Raw genomic sequence first — 20553 nt, forward strand, 5'->3', positions numbered from 1 at the left:
CAGGATGTCACATGGCAAGAAGTGGGGAGCATGCATGTGCCTTTTGAGATCTCTTCCCCCCTCCATCTCGCTCCCCCATCCTCTCTCTCTCTCCTCTCTCTCTCTCTCTCTCTCTCTCTCTCTCTCTCTCTCTCTCTCTCTCTCTCTCTCTCTTCCCCCCCCTCCCTCCCTCCTCCTTTCTCTCTTCTTAGAAAGCCACCATTATTCAATCATGGGGACTCCACCTGATAACCTAATCCTGATCATCTCCCAAAGGCTCTGCTTCTAACATCAGATTAACCTTCCATCCTCTTCATACCTCACAGTGGGGATTAAATTTCAACACAGGAGCCCTTGGAGCATGCACACAAACTGTATCAATACCCTAGCAATTGACCACCACTATAAATGCACATTTTAGTATTCTGTAAACAAATTTGTCAAAGAGATTTCCCAAGATAGGTGGCAGAGTTCCAAAGCAAAGTGGCAGATGTGCACAGCTGCAAAAATTGCAGACCACTGCTGCTGGCAGAGAACAGTTCCTCTGATGGCCCATTACTGCTGGGCTTTCTCCTCTCAGCTCGACCTGTCCCACCAAGTGCTGGGCCTTGGAAATGCCCAGCTCAGCCAGCCACATACAGCAGCCTCAGGATATGACAGACTGAGTGTGTGTCCCACTTAGTTGACTGCATTTGGGCCTCTTCCCCAGTGTAGATTTTCTGGACAATTGGAACTTTGCTAGACAGACAGCAGCCATTCATTCAAACAATACCTAGTGAGCCTGATTGTCCAAGGTACCAACCTTCAAATGCAGCTCAGTTTAAAGGAATCAGTTTGCAAGTCCTCATCTTCTGTGTTTCCCAAAACTCTTCTGCCTGGGAACAGAAGCTCCCAGAAGCTTTCCTCCTTCCAACAGCCCTTCTTCCATTTTATTAAAAGAGAAGCACATCTTCCTTCAACCTGAATCTCTGTATAGCACAATGGTGTGGGGTACAATGTCTTCCAGGAGCTATAGGCCAATTCCATATCAATAAAGAGTAGCATATCCATCAGGCAGAATGCAATCCAGAAACACAGAATCCACTTTACTTGGCACACAGGAAATTGGTGCGGATGAAGGAAAAGCTGAAAAACTAAGTGGGAACCTCAGAGCAACACTGAGAAGGAGCCAAGGTTGGAGACCAGCACTAACCCCGAGCCAGAAGAACAAAGGGAGGCTGGTGTCACCAAAGCTTAAGGACCAGCATCCCCAGCAGGGAACTGGAACCACCATTAAATGCCTGTCCAGGCAGAGCTGGAACTGCCAGGGAACCCATTGCTACTGCAGGCACCACCAAAGTCAGAGGTGGGGAGGGAAGATGTGCCCTGGCCTCTGCCACTCACGTGCCCACTAAGACCGTGTGATCACCTGGTGTCTGGATCCCACTGGCTGGGCTAAACAGAGGGCTGCAGTCAGGTTTGAAAATATTGTCCATGTTTAACCTAGGGATTGTTTTGCAACTTTTTGCACTTATGAAACTTCTTGATGTTACTTTTTTAAATGGGAGGGGCATATATAGTTTTTCATGATACCTTTGGGAAGCAGATGAGCAAAAGGCTTAAAGACCTATGCCGGGAAATGCAAAGCTGAATGTGTCCTCCAGCACATTCACAGAGGGGAGAAGGAGAGGCTGACCTGCAGTTCCTGAGGCTGCTCCACAGAGACAATCCTTACAACCCTCCAAGGAGGCAGGGAGTGTCACCTCTATTCTACAGCTGTGGAGTCAGGGTCTTGGATGGTCAGCCATCTAAGGTCAAGTTTGTAGCAACAGACTGAAATTCAAAACTACCCCTGTTTGGTTCCCCAGCTTTTTCTAGGGAGGACTCACACCCTGAGCTCAGATGCAAATATGCCCAGAGCAGCATTTCCCACCATGCAATATGCAAATGAGTCAGCTGGAAACTATGCTAATCCACAGATTCTGAATCTGCAGTGCTGTGGTGAGGCGTAAGATTTTCTGTTTCTAAGAATCCCAGGGGATATGGAACTTTGAGCAGCAAGACCCTAGAGCAGGGGACACTAAACTTTACCCCTAACAGTAAAAAAGCTGTGAGCATGGAGAGGACGTTACTCTTGCTTACTTACTGTTAGTCAGCTTTCCGCCACTGTGACAAAATACCTGACATAAACAACTTAAGGGAATAAAAATTAATTTTGGCTCAGTTTCACAGGTTTCAGTCTACAGACCTTGTCTTCATTGATTCTCGACCCAAGGTGAGGTAGAACCTCATGATGACAGAAGCATGTGGCCAAGGCTGCTTACCTCACGATGCACAGAAGCAAAGAGAGAAAGGCCATGGGCTGGAGACAAGACACAGCCCCCAAAGACAAGACACAGCCCCCAAAGACCGACCCCCAGAAACCTACTTCTTCCAATCAGGCCCCTCCTCCTAAGGTTTCCACCACCTCCCAAAAGAGCACCACCAGCTGGGGATCAAGCATTCAACACATGAGCCTGTGAGGAACATTACATACCTGAACTGTAATGTATTCATTGTACACATATGTATTCTGGCCATAAACCACATAACAAGACAGATCACCCAGTCAGGACAAAATAGATTGTTGCCATAGCAGCCCTAAATCTACATTTCAAATCATCTTTTTGAAGATCTGGAATTTTGGCCAACTTCTTGACCATGGAATTAGATTATCACTGTGTTTTACTTTGCTAAGGAAACTCTCACACGAGCCGTAGTGGAAGCAATAGCAGTTCTGTCATTGCCTGATGTTCATTTGTAATGTCACTTTCTAGTACAATGCTCAATTTCTGTTTTTTAAGTCACTCATCTATTTTGTAAAGGTGAATTTAGTTAAAACTAAATAATAGCAATCTACTTAACCCCACACACAAATGCTACATAAATGACAAGCATATGCAAGGGTCACTTTCTGTGTCAGTTCTTATGTAAAATGCACTAAAGCCTAATGTCATCATCTGCCTCACAGGAATTTCCTGAGCCTCCCAGCACACCAAAGTTGGACACACCATCCTAGAGAAGAGGCGGAACACAAAGAACAGGAGATGATATCCACACGTCAACACGCTGCTGCTTTCACGTCAAATGCATTTTCATAAAGTTTAACAAGTGCCTCATCAGTAGAAGAAAAAAATTACATGTGATTTTTTTTTTACCATTCCCCCCCTCACACACACAATGTCAGAACTTACCCTCCCTTTCCTGCTCTTCACATTTAAAACCTCATCCAACCAGATCCAAATTCACTGAAACTAAACCGAACATTCACTACAGATAGTAATTATAATACATTATCAGACCTATTTGGGGTCATAAAATGCTTCTTGTTCATAGGATTCTGAGAGGGAAATTTTTTCCAAAGAATTCAGAAATTCTTTAATTTTATGTTGCTCAGAAACAAATTATATTTTCAGTCTCTTTAGATATTGACATTCCTGGGAGACTGTAAGTTTCCCTTTTCACACATCAACACCTGCCAGCTACTGTCCCCATGCTGACTCTCTGTCCCTTTCATTCACTTCTTCATCAGAGCATATTCACCGATTGCCCGGAGTCCTACTCAAGGTGCAGGGAACACAGCAGAGAGCCAGAGTTCTTCCCACAGTCTCCCTTCCAGTTGAGAAGCCAAACAAACAAGTATGTAACTAATGATCATGCTCTGAGGAAAAGGAATCAGAACAAAAAGGACAGAGAATGTCCTTGATGGCATGATCAAGAGAGGTCCCCTGAAAGAAGGATGACTGAGCAGAAGGTATATCAGTCATTTCTCTGTTCCCATGAGGAAATACAAGACAATTAGCTTGCAAAGAGAAAAGACTGCTTTTGGCTCATGGTTCTGGAAGTTCTCACCCATGATCAAGTGGCTGCCACTACTTTGAACCTCTAACAAGGCAGTACATCATGGGACGATTGAGTGGTGCAACAAAACCACTTACCTCATCAGCCAGGAAGCAAAATGAAAGGAAGAGACCACAGTTTTAAAATCCCTTCAAAGTCATGGCCCAATGACCCAAAGATCTCCCATAAGGTCCCACCTCCCAAAGGGCCATAGCACTTCCCAATAGTGCCACCCTAGTGACCAAGTCTTTAACACAGACCTTTGGGCAATACAGACCCAAACCCTAACAGAAGGGAAGGAAGCAAAGGAACAAGCCCTGCACTAAATATCCGAGAAGGGGTACACCCTCCAAGTGGAGGGGATGGCAGATGCAAACCCCGAGACAGGAAAATTGAATTACATCAAGGAGGTCATTGTTTGGTGCATTTGGAGCAAGGGGGAGAGGGAGGGTGGACATGGGGCTTGATTGTGTTTGTGATGGAAACCAAATGCAAACAGGGCAGTGATGTGGCTGGATTCAGTTTTAAAGGTTCATGTGGGCTGCTGTGTGTAGAACACACTTAGAGGAGATGGAGTGGAAACAACATCCACACAGTGCTGTCTCCTCAGAAAGCTGTGAACACTGCCATGCTCAGGAGCTCTTACCCTTCCACCTGTCCCAGGGGGCCAGGGGTGAGACTCCAACACCTGAGAGCCCCGTACCTGCAGAACTCATTCATTTCTCCACCGAATTCTCTTTGTAAATTGAGTATATTTTAATGAAAATCTCAAGAATTGTGCATGCTTCAGGCCCTCCTGGTCAGAGCTCTTTTCACTTGGTACCGTAACTGCTGGGTCACCAGTCCATATCTCCTCTTAGACTAAGATCCTGGAGGGTAAGATCCATGGTGGTCTTTACCTTTGTATCTGTGACAGCTGCACAGGACCCAATACACAATAGTCACTTACTTCATATTTTCTGAATTGTATGTGTATGTGTGCACATGCATGCATGTGTGTGTGTGTGTGTGTGTGTGTTTGTGTGTGTGTGTTTAAAGAAGTGTCTGATTTCATTTCTCTATAGGTCAGCAGCACCAAGGCTTTGTAAGATGAATTCCGTCAGGGTCAATGGCCAAAAAAAAGGCTTATTCGATGGCATTTACAAACACAACTAAGAATCTTTCAGCATCACTAGCCATGCATTTACATTATGCAAATGTTAATAGGTTTGCCATAGAAAAGTATCTGGAGATATTTTTTATCACCTTTGTTTCCTATACCAACAAAAGTGAAGGCCTTACTGTTAAGACACATAACAAAACACAGCCCAGAAACAGCTCTTCTGCAAGATACCTCGCAGCCCTCGAGGGACAAACAAGCTCCAGGCAAGAAGAAACTTCCATCCTTTTTAGAACATATTTTAACTTGCAAATAAATGATCACCCTCATTTAATAAGATATTCCCCTCCTCCTTGGCAACTGACAGAGACACATTCAGCTGCACACTAACGGGAAATTGTCATCTAAAAATAAATGAAACCATGGTAAATAGGCAACTGAATATTCTGAATGCAAAAATCAAGGTATATTTTCTCTATCCAATGATCTCATAGGAATAGCAAGCAAGTAATTGTAATAAGGACAGGTATGATAATGAAAATTTAACACTGGGCATGAGGTTTTAATTTTAATATATCTGTCTGAGTTTTTGCCGTAAAATGATTCAGTTGTCTACAGACTGGTCTCCAGGATGGCGTAGAGACATCCTTAAGAAACATGACACAAAGAATGAAAGTTCTCTGTGGCAAAATTAAACTCCATTTTTATAAGTCCCTTTCCTTTCCATTGTTTTAACACTTCAATGTTAAGCATACCCTCTAGGCAATTTATGTTTTTAATATTGCTGTTGTAAATAGAGCTGATCAAAACCCACTGCTGCGGGGAATGTTACACAATATTGCAGAGTTGTGAGTTGAGCCTGGGGAGTGGGTCCCTGGTGAGACATGCAGAATGCCTAGCCCAGCCAGGCTGGCTCAGGCCAGTCAGCAGAGCCTGTCTCTTGAGCTTGCCAAGACCAGAACACATCAAGGGGCATGTGTGCCTTCCATGTCATCCTTGATCCTGAGAAACCAAGGTCTGGCTTGATTCCACCTGCATTCAAAAACTGGATGGGTCCTGTGCAAAGAGAACCTTATTATCTGTGACTCATGTTAGCACACTATTTACATTTTTGTGCATCTGTAGATCTGGAGTTTGTGGACCAGACCCTCCCACTTCTGTGCCAACCTTCACTTCCACCTTTAGCTGGCAGGCAAGGGGCTAGGCACAGATTCTGGCAGACATCCCTGTAATGCGCTCATGTTGGTAGTAAGAAAGATGTTCTCCTTATCCTTACTGCCTGCTCCCATGACCATAAAAAGATGCATTTGTCCCCAGGTAATTGTTTTGGTTTTTTTTAAATACCTAAGGGGTTTTTTGTGGGTTTGTGGGTGTTTGTTTGTTTTTTGTGCAGGTGGGGATTAAACCTGAGGACTTATGATAGGAAAATACTTTACCACTGAGCTACACCCCAGGCCAACACCTGAGGCTGCCATAAAATGAATCTTCCTGGTGCTCTCCTTACCTCTCTCTTCCCTCCTTGCATGTGGGTTGCCCATGACCATTGCCATAAGCCCAGCAGTAAACCATGACTGCCAGCTTTTTCCTGAACTTGAAATGAATGCAAGAGGGAGGACTTGGATGGTAAAAGATTTCTGATAAAGAAAAACTTGGGAAGGGTCTCACAAATGATACAGGACTGACTAGAGCTGAGTCTTGTAAAAGAAAACTCAAGAGAGGAAATCACATCGTAGACAGAAGATGGCCAGCAAATAGGCAGAGGCAGCAAAAGTCACATGTGGAAAGGGAGCAGGGAACCCTGCAAAGAGCTGACATCAGAAACAGTGAGAGAGAAACAGGGAAGGGAGCAGCTTTCCCCAGCAGAACCAGGATGAGGCCAGGCAAGGCACTATCTAAGCTTGCTGTATTACATCAGTCTGTGCCCCTGGCCACTAGTCCAGCTGGCACTGAGCTACGCTTCCATTTCCTGCAAGGACTCTGTATCATCCCCACTTGTTTTCCTGTTACCGGTTTGTGTCGACTTTGCTTCTTTGGCACAGCTGTTTGCTCATAGCATATTCCTCTGTGGCTCTAGACTGAGTGGGCTTGCATGAATGTTTGCTGTTTTTGCCTGTTCAGCTTTCCAAACAAGCTGATAAGTGATCAAGTACTGCACTTTCTAGCATCCTGCTCCTGGAGAACAGGTGTCTTATTTTTGCTGACCTAACACTGGCTTTGAATCTTGGAAATGACTTTCAAAAACTCTGGCAGCCTCTTCCAGTTAGCTAAATGTAAAATACAAGAGGAGTATTTGGAAAACAAACAAAATGCAATGATCTCCAGGAACATATGTAAAGATGTGCTTGTGCATTCCCCCAGCAAATGCATGAGAATTGTGGATTATGTTACAGGATCTGTGCCAGACTGGGAATCCATTAGTAAAGTTCTTCCAAACATGGTAAGCAATAATCAAAATGAGTTATCTTATGGATACAATAATAAAAACAAAGTCGTTATAAGGAAACCATGCAGCAAAAGCCAAAATAAAATAAAAGAGGTCCAACAGTAACAAATCACTACCGTGTTCCTACATCACCTCAAACCTCCAACCCTTTTGTTCAAAGCCACCTTTTTTCTCTTTTTATGATTTGGGATTTTGTAAAATGTTCTAGTGGATATGAGCAATACAGGCTGTTTATCCAGTCCAGGGTTTCTCAACCTTGGCACTACTGATGTTTGGGGTCAAATGTCAGTACATTCTTGGTGGGGAGCTGTGTTGTGCATGAGGGGATAATGAGGGCATGCCTGGCCTCTTCCCATTGAATGAATGCTAGTAGCAACCCCGCCCCCAGCTGTAACAACCAAAACTGGCTTCATAGGTTGCCAAGCACCCACTGACAGAGAAAACTGAAGACATCCAGTGAAGATGTGGACCATTCAGGCCCAAAACACGCCTCCATCAATAGCAGACGGACTGATGGAGAAGGGAGAGGGGCAGGTGAACCAGAAAAGAGTCACTAATAGGGATGTCTACTGGAAGACTCTTCTGACTAATGTTCTCTTAAACGTGGTGTCCATACTCACTTGTTATTGAAATATTTCCAAAATGCCAGTCTCCTAATACTTTCCTGACAAACGAAGGACCACTGAGAATAATTTACTCCCTTTGGCTATTACAGTTCTCATAGCATCTTTCTGGAATGGCAATTATTGTCATCCAGCACTACAGATGTAAAATAACAAGATCACACCCAGGCTGACTGACCCCCTCCCCCAAACACAGTCACCACAAACAGCTTCGGCAGGATGGAGAAAGGGGCTTGTGAGTCCCACCCCCATTCCTCCCCATTGACATTTCTTTAAAGTATTCTTCAGAAATTGTTTACATACTGGGCTATTCCATTAGGAGGCACATTTTATTCTTTTTTATGTTCTCAGCACAATGGATATCCCAATGTAAGCATTCCAAAAGTAAGAGACAGCTGAACTGAAAAAAGGTGAACATAGCAGGAAATGTGGGTTAGATGTGGAGTGTGTGAGGGATCCTGTAGTCCTAACAAGGACTCTGGGCATGTGCTGGGCGTGAATGCATGGAGAGAATGGATAAAGGTGGACTGAGGCTGGCAGAAACCAGGAAAATGTCCTGGTGAGCAGGTCGAGTGACTCTCTTCCCAACCCCACTTCCCCAGACTGAGCTTTGTGGATCGTGAACACCCAGATGCTCCAGCCATGCATGACCCCACTGTGGGCACAGCAGCCACACATGACCCACTGAGGACTCTACAGCCATCAAGGCCCTGCTGTGAGTGCTGCAGCCATGCAAGGCCACGTTGGCATTAAAAAGGATAATCCCAAGGTGGCATCACCTTCAGGGCTGCTGTCCACTTTCTTCAGACAGTGGAACCAGACAACATAGGGAAGGAAATGATGCCTGTCCTGCAAGATCACTGTGCTAACCATCAATTCCCAACCATGTGCCAGAGTTGTAACAAGACAGAAGACATGGTGCAAATAACAGACCTACAAAATCAAAACAAGTCCCAAAGGTCCCAAAAGTTACCCTTAGGGTCCTCCAGACTCAAATCTTGGCCAGATACCCCCTCCCTGTGGATCACCTTGCTTTTTCCTTTGGACCAGTCATCCTCCCTATGTCCTCTCACTGACAAACCCAAAGTCAGAGTTCCTTCTCCCCTTCCGCTCTCTCAGAAAGGCAAAACCTTAAACTCCACCCTCATCCCCACCTTCTCTTTTTGCACTAAAGCCAACAAGTAAAATAAGAGACAAAAAAACACTCCAGTGATAATGACTGTATTAGCAGAAACTCCAAGTCATTTCTGACAATTTCAGTATCTTCCCACTTTACAAAAAGAGCTAACCTCGGGTGACTTGGGGGCAGGCTTCTTTCCACTCTAAATATGGCACAGCACAATGACTCAGCCAAGATTTAACCAGAATCTAAGCTCTCACACACTACTCCATCTTAAGCTGGGAGAACCAAAACCAACAAATCCAGCCCTCTGTGCTTTGCTCAGAGAATCCTCATTCATTTACCTAATATTGATTGTGTCCTATGGGGCAGAAGGCAGTTTGCCAAATAGCACTGGAGTAAATAAGACACAGGTCACTCCAGTGAAGGACCAGTGGCCCATTAACATGTCCATAGGTAACTGCTGATTCAGGTAGAAAAGGGTACAATCCATGAGGTGTGACAAAGTGCTCTGGAACTTGGGAGAATTAGTGAATTTCATCAACTATATTTGTTATATCTGCCCTTGACAAAGAAGATGAGATACTCTTTTCTCTTAAAATTCACTGGTCTAGTTAAGTGTGCATTTTCTTTTTTAAAATAAATGAAAAACTGCTTTGTTTTCTGAATGCATAACAAGAACTACTTCCACATGAGGAAGAAAATATGGGCTCTTCTGACAAGCAGTTATTACAAAGGCACCATAAGTAAACTATTATTTCACACTCCGAATAGTCTGTAGAGATGCATCTGCCCAGATCATTTCATTTCTTCCAGGGAAAAAAGCAGCACAGCTCTAAAATACTGAAAAGACACACACAGCTTTTGACTCAGTGGGCTCAGAAGATGGCCTCCATATATTCTGGTGGATGTGAAAATGCCCCATGAGATGAAATGCACCTTAGCACTCGCAACTAGCCAAGTGTTCTTTCATGCAGTTTACTAATTCAGAGCAATTACTATTCTTTTAATTAAACTCTGAAGGGACAGCTGCCCTGGATTGATTGGAGGACCTCAAAAACTTAGTTTAGATTTCCCCACAGTCTCTCACATGTCTTCCGTATTTAACAATGTTGGGTCACTAAAAAACTAGTTCAGTTGGTTGCAGTTACATAAACACCTACACATGCTTCACAAGGCCAGATCATAAATTCCAAGGGTTCCACTCTCCTACAGGACTCACTCTGTGTAATTTGCCCTATTCTGAAAGACGGGTACTCTTACCACTTGAGCCACTCTGCCCCAGCCCCCCTTAAAGCAAACTTTTAAACATGGCTTCATTTGGAAGAGGAAAGCAACATTAACTTTATATCAGGAACCATCTGTGATTTGTGAGGTAGGCTGGAGAGGCATAGGGAAAAAAGAGACAATGCATGGTGGCTAAAGGCTGGTACAATCGCAGAGCTGTATTACAACAGGACACCAGTGACTGCTCAAGCAATAAAGGAAGGAGACCACCCAAAACCAGCTGGGACCAGCATGGCTGACCAAGACTACCACTAATTGTCCTTTGCTTCATTATAATAGCCTTGCAAAACTGGCTATTCCCATCCTACATTTGATACCATGACACATCCAAAAACTATATAAAGACAGAAAAGTAGAGTAAACCCTATTCCAGAAAAATCTGAACACATTCCTGAAACTCCCTGCCTCCCCACCTCCTGGTCTTAACTCACAAATAATCCTCTCCTCTTTTGTGCATACAAAAAAACTATTCAAAATCCCAGCAATGTGACTCTATGGAGAAGACCACACCCCCCTCCCGAGTGAGCACCTCCCAATTCTTTACTTTAGATCATCTCTGAATTCTTTTTCCAATGGTGACAAAAACCTGGAAACATTGGGTAAAGGTCTCAATTTGCTCTGACTCTTGGGACTTCCCCAGCCTTCACAAACAGAAACAACTGGGCACTCTGTGTCATCAACTTGAATCCTTACAGAGGTACAAGCAATCCCATTTTAAGGTAAAGAAACTGTAACAGAAGTATGGTCCCACACTACAAAATGCTAGAGCCGAAACACAACCCAGAGTGTCACAAAATTCCATATTGTTCCTCCACATGGCTTGCTATTGACTCATGTACCATTTCATGACCACCAGGATAACAAGTCATCTATATTAAAAAAAAAAAAAAAAAAAAAAACAAGGAACCAAATGAACAGGGGACTTCTACTACACAGCCAGTCTTTCTATTAAGTAAGTTATATATCATCTATTGTGACTTTTTTTCACCTTTTTTTTTTTTTTTTTTTGGTGGTTGTGGGGTTTGAACTTAGGGCTTCAAACTTGCTAGACAGGGGCTCTACCACTTGAGCCATTACCCCAGTCCTTTTTTATTTTCATTGGTTTTTTTTTTCCAGGTAGGGTCCCGCACAGTTGTCCAGGGCCAGTCTCAGACCATGATCCTCCTACCTCTGCCTTTCCCATAGCTGGGATTACAGGCATGTGCTTTCATGTCCAGCCCTTTCTTCTAGTTTCTCAAATGAACTGTTGCCTCCATCCCTCAGTACATCTCTGAGCGGCTGAAAGAACAAGAGAAAAACTATGTAAATTTTCCTGATTCTCTCCCATATAGATGAAAGGAAAAGAATTCTACTTCCCAGAGCCTCAAGCTTCACAGTTGCTTCCTTCATTCTAGAAATATTTACTGAGTGCCCAATACATGTTAGGCAGTCACAGGTCAACATGCCAGGAAAGCAGCAGTGAACAAACAGACAGAATCCCTGCCTTCAGGAATTCTGCACTCCAGTGACACACACTACAGCTGGAGAATTTAGCATCCTTCTCCAGACCATACAGGGTTGACAGTTACTTCTGGAAAAGATATTCTTGGTGGTGGGGGTATAGCTCAGTAGTAGGGCACTTGCCTAGCATGTGCACTGTAAAAACACAACAAAACAAAACCAGTTTTCCTCTCCTGGCATCTAAGAGTCTTAGGCCCTTATTATAATGAACGTGAAACATGCACAGCATTTTAAAAATCAGAACGCTAAGTACAATGAATAACTATAAAATATGATAAAGAACTAAATACAAAATCCTTTTCAGGCAAAAGCAGATCTTAAAAGCCATTTTTAAAGGCCATTTAGTTCATTCTCTTATCATTCCCCAGAACCAAGCTAACCCTTCAGAAGCAGAACTATAAATGGAGCTCCAGCTGATCTCCCCATGCAAAATCCCAAGCCTCTGCCCCAGGAAGTCACTGCCAAGGGGATGATGTCAGTTCAGGCTTTCAGTGCTTCTCAAAGGAAAAAGAGGAAAACCCACATTGTATTAAAAATGTGCAAGTTAAAGCAACAGCTTGTAAAACATTTGGATAATAACCTACTCGTTTTTAATTCTTCTGTAATTTCAGTGATAATTTCAAGTTGGATGAGCTCCTTTGCCATTGTGAGTATCTCAGGAACTCTTCCAAAGCTCCCACTGTAATTCATCATTAACAGGAGACGTGTTCCAATATTACCCAGGTCCCTGCTACCTGCTTCTACTGGCAGAAGCGAAGTCATTTCGTTTGCCTACTGGCATGCTTACCCATTTAATTACCAATGATGACATGGTGCCAGCATGACCTAGCCCTCTGTGTATGTGTCCTGGTGACCTAGTTTAATAAAATCTGGCCTCACATCAAACAGACCTTAGGTTTAATTCCTCGAGACAGTGGCTAGATAACAGTATACAGCAGAGAACAGCCCTGGAAAATTGCACTGCCTTACGGCTCATTTAAAAATGGACACAAAGCAGCTTATGTGGTTTCTATCATCTGAGCAGAATTGCCTGTATGACATTTATTCACTCTGTCTCTCCTTTTCCCCCAACAATCAATTTCCTAACATTCTGGGTCCTGGATCTACAGATTTAAATATTCAAAATGCATTTGGTCTTTTCTTCTCTTGTGTGTTCTTCCTAAGGAAAAAAAGAAACAGAATAGAAAAAAGATTAACCTCAACCTCTCTGAAATAACAGCACCCTGAGACCCTGACACATCTAGCCTATTCCTAAAGATCACAGCAAAGCAGAAAATAAGACTCACACTGCTGAATTTCTTCCCATTCTCCAAATCTGAGGATATTTCAGTCCTATTTGACATTTAGATATTTCAGACTCACAGGACTTTCTTTGATGGTGAAGAAAAAAAAAATAGCATTTTTAAACCCTCTAAGGGCACCAGGAAGCATATTGTAACCAACAATTGCCTCCCATCTCATTTCGTGGCCAGTGCACATGGATTTCTAGGACTCCCTGGCCTTGTTTGGCTGGTGCTCTCTAATGATAGAATTATCTGCTCAATTTTAAAGCAGTTTTGAGGGATGATTTGGGCTGGTTTGCAGTGCATACAATTTGGGGAAATGAAAAAGACCTTGAAGAAGAGAGTTTGTCCAGGGTTCAAAGGGGCAGGAAAGCCTAGTGACAGTGGGCATAACTGGCTACAGCCAGCTGCACAGCTCCCAGCTGTGCACATCTCACCTGCCTGGAAGGGTGTTGTGAACCACAGATGAGATAAGGAGTGAGCCAGATCCAGCACGCACTGAAGCAAAGAGTGCTCCTATCTGCTGGAGGCTGACAGCACCTGAACACCATGAGATCATTCCATTCCACCGATCGCATAGTAAGCAGAGGTACAGCTCACAGTCTCCCTCACAGGTTAGCCCACAAACTTCCCTTTCTAAAAACCTACTCTTTACGTCTAAGGCTCTCCTCCTGCCATGCACATACAGCTCCTTACACAATCCAAGCAGGGTTTCTTTTTATAAAAAAAAATGAGGATAATTACTTGCATCATATAAGATAAACCCAATTATCATTAAATCTATCATCCTGTTTCATTTTAACATTCATTAAGCTGATGTTTTCACAAATATTCCCTCTGAGTTTTCTAACAACAAACCTTCTCCCCACTGCATGATAAGGAAAAATGGAACATAAAATTAGTTCAATATCCCAGGTGCCAAACATCAGCTCCAAAACGCAACTATATTCTCACTCTTTATGTGGTATTCTACAGACAAAGAAAAAAGTCAGACATGATATGCAGAGAAAAACAGCTAAGCAATTATGAGGGAGAACTGACTAATATAAGGCTTCCTTGTCCTGTTTTCCCTTTTTCTTTTGCCCCCTCCACTCATTAAAAAAAACTATGTTTTTTTCTTTAATACGTAGATTATTTGTGTACTGGAGAGAGAGGAGCAGCTTCAGATGGAAGTAACATCAGAGCCTTCTTTTTGGCAATACTGGGGTTTGAACTCAGGACCTTGAGCTTGCTAGACAGGTGCTCTACCACTTGAGCCACATCTCTCGCCTTTTTTGCTTTATTTTTCATATAGGGTCTTGCCAACTTTTGCCTGGGCTGGCCTGAACCACAGTTTGATCTTTCTATGCTTCTGTTACTCACAGTTTCAAACTCTGTACCAGATGGGGGAGGGGCGAGGGTGAGTCAGGAGGATACAGAACACCAATAGTCACATGAATGATGTCTGCTCTCCAAGTTTCCTCATTGTCATTCTTCATTTTGGGGGGCAACAGGTACAGGGCTTTGAACTCAAGGCCTTGCAAGCATTTTACCACTTCAGCCACACCCTCAGCCCTTTTGCTTTAGCTATTTTTCAGATACAGAATCTTGCTAACTTTTACCTAGGCCAGCCTTGAACCAAAATCCTTCATCTAATGTTTCCTGCGCAGATGAGATTACAGGTGTGAGCCACCACACCCAGCCTCCACTGCCATTCTTCAGGGAAGGTGGCACCTTTGGGAAATACAGCAAGCTTGATGAGTGATACAAAGACTAACAGCCTTCGGGTCCCACAGAGAGGAGGCCCCTGTATTTCCTTCTGACCAATTCAGTCCTCAGCACCCAAGGAAACCAAAACTGCTTCATTTGGCACTTATCCTTCTTAGGAGGTCCTCAGTGCCAGGGCAGCTGTGGCCAGACCTCCACCACCTCCCTAGCTGCCATCAGCATCCTGGCCAGCCCAGCAGTCATCACCATCTTGTGCAGCTCTTCACATCACAAGATGGTTTCTTCCCATAGATAAGATCTTTTTTTGTCTCAATAACTTTTCAATCACCAATCACATACCCTGCCTGCTACCCTATATCTGGCCCCCAAATATTGCTGCATGCTCTGCCCCCATGTTTGTCCATCAGTGTGTACCAAGTGCACATTCACATCAACAGAATATCTTCTACTTTCATCAGAAGATAATTATGAAAGTCATATTAAGGAAGAGCTGTTTGTTATAAGCACACTCAACATTCTGAAAGCAGCTCCCTTGTGCCAGAGGACAATCCAATTTTAAACAGTGTCTGAGAACAAGAGCTTCTTACAAGTGACTCCCGCTTGACTAGAGTTTGGAGGACCTGGAGTACCCGCTCACAGCCTATACCATGGGGATCAGTCACCCACCACCTGGCTTCAGACAGTTCCCATTTGTCATTCTACCCTTCACCTCTACAAAGTTCAGGCTACCCCTTTTTGGCCTCACACATGCACAAGCTACTGTGCTTCTGTAAAGTTTCTTTCAAGCCACTTAAGTTTCCAAGACAAGCCATCCCTTAGACTCTTAATTCTATTCTCTGTCCCCTGTGACCAGAACTTAATAAAAAGTCCTCTTCGCTACAGTCTACCACGAATTAAACCCCAACAAAGCAGAGCCAGCCTGCCAGCTGTTAAGTTGTGCACTCAGCATGGGTGCCTCACTTAAGGGAGCACCAATCACATCACAATACAATTATTTTTAAAATTGTATTTTTCTTAAAACTCAGATGCATTATGATGGATAACTTGATCATTTATATCACAATTTTCCAGCACACAGCAATAAAGTATCTTGTTCTAATTTCCATCAGATGGAAATAAAATGTCTTGTGGAAGGGATGCCTTTGTCTGTTTTGCACAAAGTGCCACATGGGCTCGCGACAGCACTCAGGAAACCTCTCAAATGTTCTCAACGTTCTTTCATCAGCACTGCTCCCTAAAGCTCTGCCCTCAGTTGGATGACTCCGCAGTTCATAGACTCCTTCCAGCCCCCCAACCCTACCCTCACAGGCACCCTCCCACTACCACCACCTCCGCCCGCCCCCTTTCTCTCATGGTAACTTACCAAGCACATCCTCTTGGTACTCAAAGCAAGCCCCCACTTAATTCCCACATCCTCCTGCCCTACTTCTGCCAATTGATACTACTACAATAACACACTCACCTTTTGTTGCAGTAGATTAATTACCACGAAGAAAGAGATGACTATTATAGGCATGCCCCATGCATTAAAAATCATTAACAAAACATGATGCTTGAACTTGAGTTTCAGTCGCTGCCTGAATATATTCTTCACATTTTCAAAAAGACAGAATCAAATTAAGCTTTCATATGGGAATTTTTCAGTGACTTATCTCATTAATAGTATCATTTACAAAAAGCTACTACCAGCTATTCACTGTGAGTATACCAGCAAGGGTAAAACATTTCAGAGACAATTGCAGACCCAAGACAAATGGATTAATAAATCAAGTAGAAACCCAGTAAACTCACCCTGACCCTCAAAAACAAGCTTTACTGCCATTGATGATATCTGACCAAGTAGGCAATCCAGCTGCAGAAACCTTGAAAGGAAGAAGATACGGAAAATTTAAGAGAAAGAGTCAGGAAAGTGTAAAGAGCAGCTGCATTGCAACACTTCTCACTGAAAAGTGTAGTTCGGAAGCCCTTGACTCTGCAGTGATTGTACCACAAATAATAAGCTCTCCCTAACTGGAGTGGTTTCATAAACCCACCATTCTTCCACTGGCTGAGTCTAGGATTTGGGAAACAACCTTATTTTCAGAATAATTCTCAGTGGATTACATGGCTTCAATTTTCTTTCTATCTTAATCCCTCAAATAGCTACTGATCTGAAAACTGATTCTTAAACACACCATATAAATGATGTACCTTAGGACTTATGATGTGTGTGGCTTTTGTCAGGGAAGAATACCCTTGATGCATGAATAATCATGTACATTTTTCAGATCTTCAGTTTCTTAAACTGTACCAAATTTACTCTGTCATCCTATTTCCCTCTAATTCAGGAGAAATTAATAACCTAAGGAACTAGGAATCATACATTCTTAACAATATTAATTAGATCATGTAAAAAACTTTGTTTGAAAAAGATCAAAAATTACTCTTTTCTCTGAGTTGTCCAACAGAGAAAATTAGTTGGTAAGTGGTAGAAAAGACACAAGTTTTCATCTTAAAAACTACTGGTAAGATGCCACAGAATTTCTATTATTAGGTTAAGTCATGCAAAATTGCCAAAATTAACCATTTTCTACCTAAAACAATGGCAATTCCATAATTTTTTCAAGCAAGAACATAGACAGGATTGAAAAACTCACTGATCACAAAACAATCAAATTTTCAAAACAACCTATCATTCAACATGCAACATTTTTCTGAGCAGCCTTAATGGCTTGGATATTATTTTTTTCAATGAATTAGCTCTGTGATATTTATTGAACTCACTTAATCTCACTGAGATTGGCTCTCCTTTTTTATTACCAAATGTTAATTGTGTACAATAATAGGTTTCATTATGAGATTTCCATACATGTATATAATGTACTTCATCATATTCACCCCTCCTTAGCCACACTTATCCTCCCATCCCCTTTCTCTGACCCCCTTCCTTTTCTATGACAGTCCTCATTATACTTTCATTATCTTTTTTTTTTTCTAGATTCCACATATGAGAGAAAGCATGTGAAACTTGTCTTTCTGAGTCTGGCTGATTTCACTTAATATGATGATCTCCAGTTGATCCATTTTTTGTTTGGACAAAATTAATTGTTGGCATCCCAACTCATCACCAATTGTGCCTAAAAGATAGTAAATGAATTCCCTGCAGAATTTGGAAGGATTTCCTTATACTTTTTCAATTCTTTCTTTCCATCCAATCCCAATTAACCGTCAAGGCCCTCTCAGCCTCTTTGCAACATAAGAGACTTTTCCAATAGCATAAATGTGGCAGAAACCAAAAGAAAAAAAAGATGAGGACTGGAAGGCAAAGAGGTGTGAAGAAGAATGCTGATTTCCAAGAAAGAGAGGCTAATGGAAAAGCATGACAAAGCAAGTGAGGGACCAGACACTAGAGGACAGGCAGAGGGAAGCAAGAAAAAGGGCTGCCCATTAATCCAGTCCTCGCAGGGTGGGGAAACCCACCCACAGCACACCACGCCACAGTGAGGAAATTAATTTCCACAGGTCCAAGGCCCATTATTATTATTACTATTATTGTTACTATTAATTATTGGTGTGGCCACATACAGCTGCTGAAAACATAACAAGCTCTGAATTAAGAGGCCAGTTGGAATTATATAACCCATTGTGTAAAAGAGATAGAAGGTGATTTTGTATTAATAAAGAGATCAAGTAAGAGTGTAAACAAAGTCAAGGAGTCCTGGCTATGTCTGCAAAGACTATATATACCTGGGTGGAAACCCTGAAGGGCCAGAGGCTGCCTATCAACCAACTGGTCAACCTGATACCAAGGAGCCCTAGGCCACTGGGAATTACCACTGTGCCCACAGGGTCTACAAGGCCATCACCACAACAGCACAAGAAAGCTGGCATAGCAGGCTTGGGACCAGATGCTCCCTGACAGCCCGAGGGCTATATAAGAGGGCTGAGGCGGTGAATGCTACACACTGAGCACAGGGAAAATAGGTGTCTGTGTCATAATCACAGAGGGAATGCGTTAAATGTGGCGATTCCTGGACACCAGCCTGAGACTGATCCTTGTACTCTAAGAATGTATATTCTTAAAAGCTTTCCCTGGATCCTGCTAGAAGAGCCACTGCCAGGTCAAGCTGTGGAAACTGCCAAAGCCAAAGGCAGTCTCTCCATTCACTAGGAGTCTATACCTGACAGGTACAGTTCCCTTAATTTTCATAGCAACCCTGGGCAGATTTCAATATCCCAGTTTTGTAAGAGAGAAGAGTGAAGGGAGGTCTGAAAAGTCAATGACTTGCTCAAGATGCAAGGAAGAAAAAAAATCTAAGACTGGGCATGGTGGTTCACACCTGTAATCCCCGACTCAGGGGCAGAGATGGGAGGATCATGATTCGAGGCTGGCCCAGGCAAAGTTGCCAAGAACCTTTCTCAAAAATAAGCCAGGTAGAGTGGTTCATGCCTGCAATCCCAGTTACTTGGGAGGTGGAGTAAGAGGTGGAGATAAGAGGATCGCAGTCTGAAGTGGGCCCAGGGAAAAGTGAAAGACACTATCTGAAAAACAAACTAAAGCAAAAAAGGCTGGGGCATGACTCCCTTGGTAGAGGCCTGCCTAGTAAGTGTGAGACCCTCAGATCAAACCTCAGTATCACCAAAAAAAAAAAAAATCCCACCTCATGGTGTCCTTCTGGAAGCTCTTTCACAGGTCCAACTCTCTAATGTGAAATGATTCTAAACCCCCTTGTGGGTGCCCAATAATTAACATGGTCCTGCTTCAACTCCACCACCCACTCACAAGACTGCTCCCAGTGAAGCAACCTGTAAACAGTTCCTAGCTAGCACTGTTGCAAGCACCCTTCCTCTACCTCCTCTCCCAAGACGGATCTCTACTGGGCGTCACCTCTATATGAAGCCCCTCCTGACCACTGCCAGCCTGATTCAGGTAGAACTGACCCCTTCTCTCCCTGGGTTCGGCAGTAATCATAGTGATGAAACAACTTACATGACCACAGAAACAGACCATATGATTTCTGAGGATAGCTATCAGTGTTTTAAGAAGAAATAAATGCAGTGCTAGAACTAGAGCCAGAATTTCAACTTGGATCCAACTCAAAACCAATACACTGCACTGTGTTTCTAGAAGCTTGTGCTCTATATGTTTATAAACATCCCTCTTTCACCTTATTAACAGGGACCATCTTCAGAGTGCTATATGCACACAGGACTTCTTGTCTAGTACATCGTGTGTGACTCTGATCTAGATATTTTAGTGAATTATGAGGAAAAAAGATGGTAGGAAAAAGATCAGGACCAGAGTAAAGGAAGGCACGTGTCTCTAAAAAATTTAAGGGGTTTGGATGTGTCTTATCCTCCAAGGAGTCATACATTGGAGGCCTGCTCTTTAGTGTGGTGATGTTGAGGTGACAGAACCTTTGAGAGGTGGAGCCTGGTGCGAGGTGCTTAAGTGATTGGGAATGCTGCCCTCAGAAGAGATTGAGGTAGTTCTCATGGGACTCCAGGTAGTTCCTGCAAAAGTGAGCTGTTATTTAAAAAAAAAAAAAAAAGTGAGCCTGTCTCTCCCCATGTTCTAGCTTCCTGATTCACCATGTCATCTTCCAATTCAAGTCTTTAGTGTATACACAAGGTATGGATAAGGCTCTGCATTTGATCACCAGCACCACAAAAAA

The 20553-nt window shown here is 43.1% G+C and overlaps 1 protein-coding gene across 4 annotated transcripts in view; it reads right to left on the reverse strand.

Annotated features, from left to right (window-relative positions):
- Mtus2 (microtubule associated scaffold protein 2) overlaps nucleotides 1-20553 on the reverse strand; it is a 573095-nt gene that overhangs the window by 542859 nt on the left and 9683 nt on the right. For all 4 annotated transcript variants that reach the window (XM_074043623.1, XM_074043621.1, XM_074043622.1 and 1 more), the window contains exon 2: nucleotides 16691-16761. The gene's annotated coding sequence lies outside the window, so the exon portion shown is untranslated. The remainder of the gene's footprint in view (nucleotides 1-16690; nucleotides 16762-20553) is intronic.

This window comes from Castor canadensis, chromosome 10 (genome assembly GCF_047511655.1).
Source record: "Castor canadensis chromosome 10, mCasCan1.hap1v2, whole genome shotgun sequence".
In the NCBI taxonomy this organism is placed as follows: Eukaryota; Metazoa; Chordata; class Mammalia; order Rodentia; family Castoridae; genus Castor; species Castor canadensis.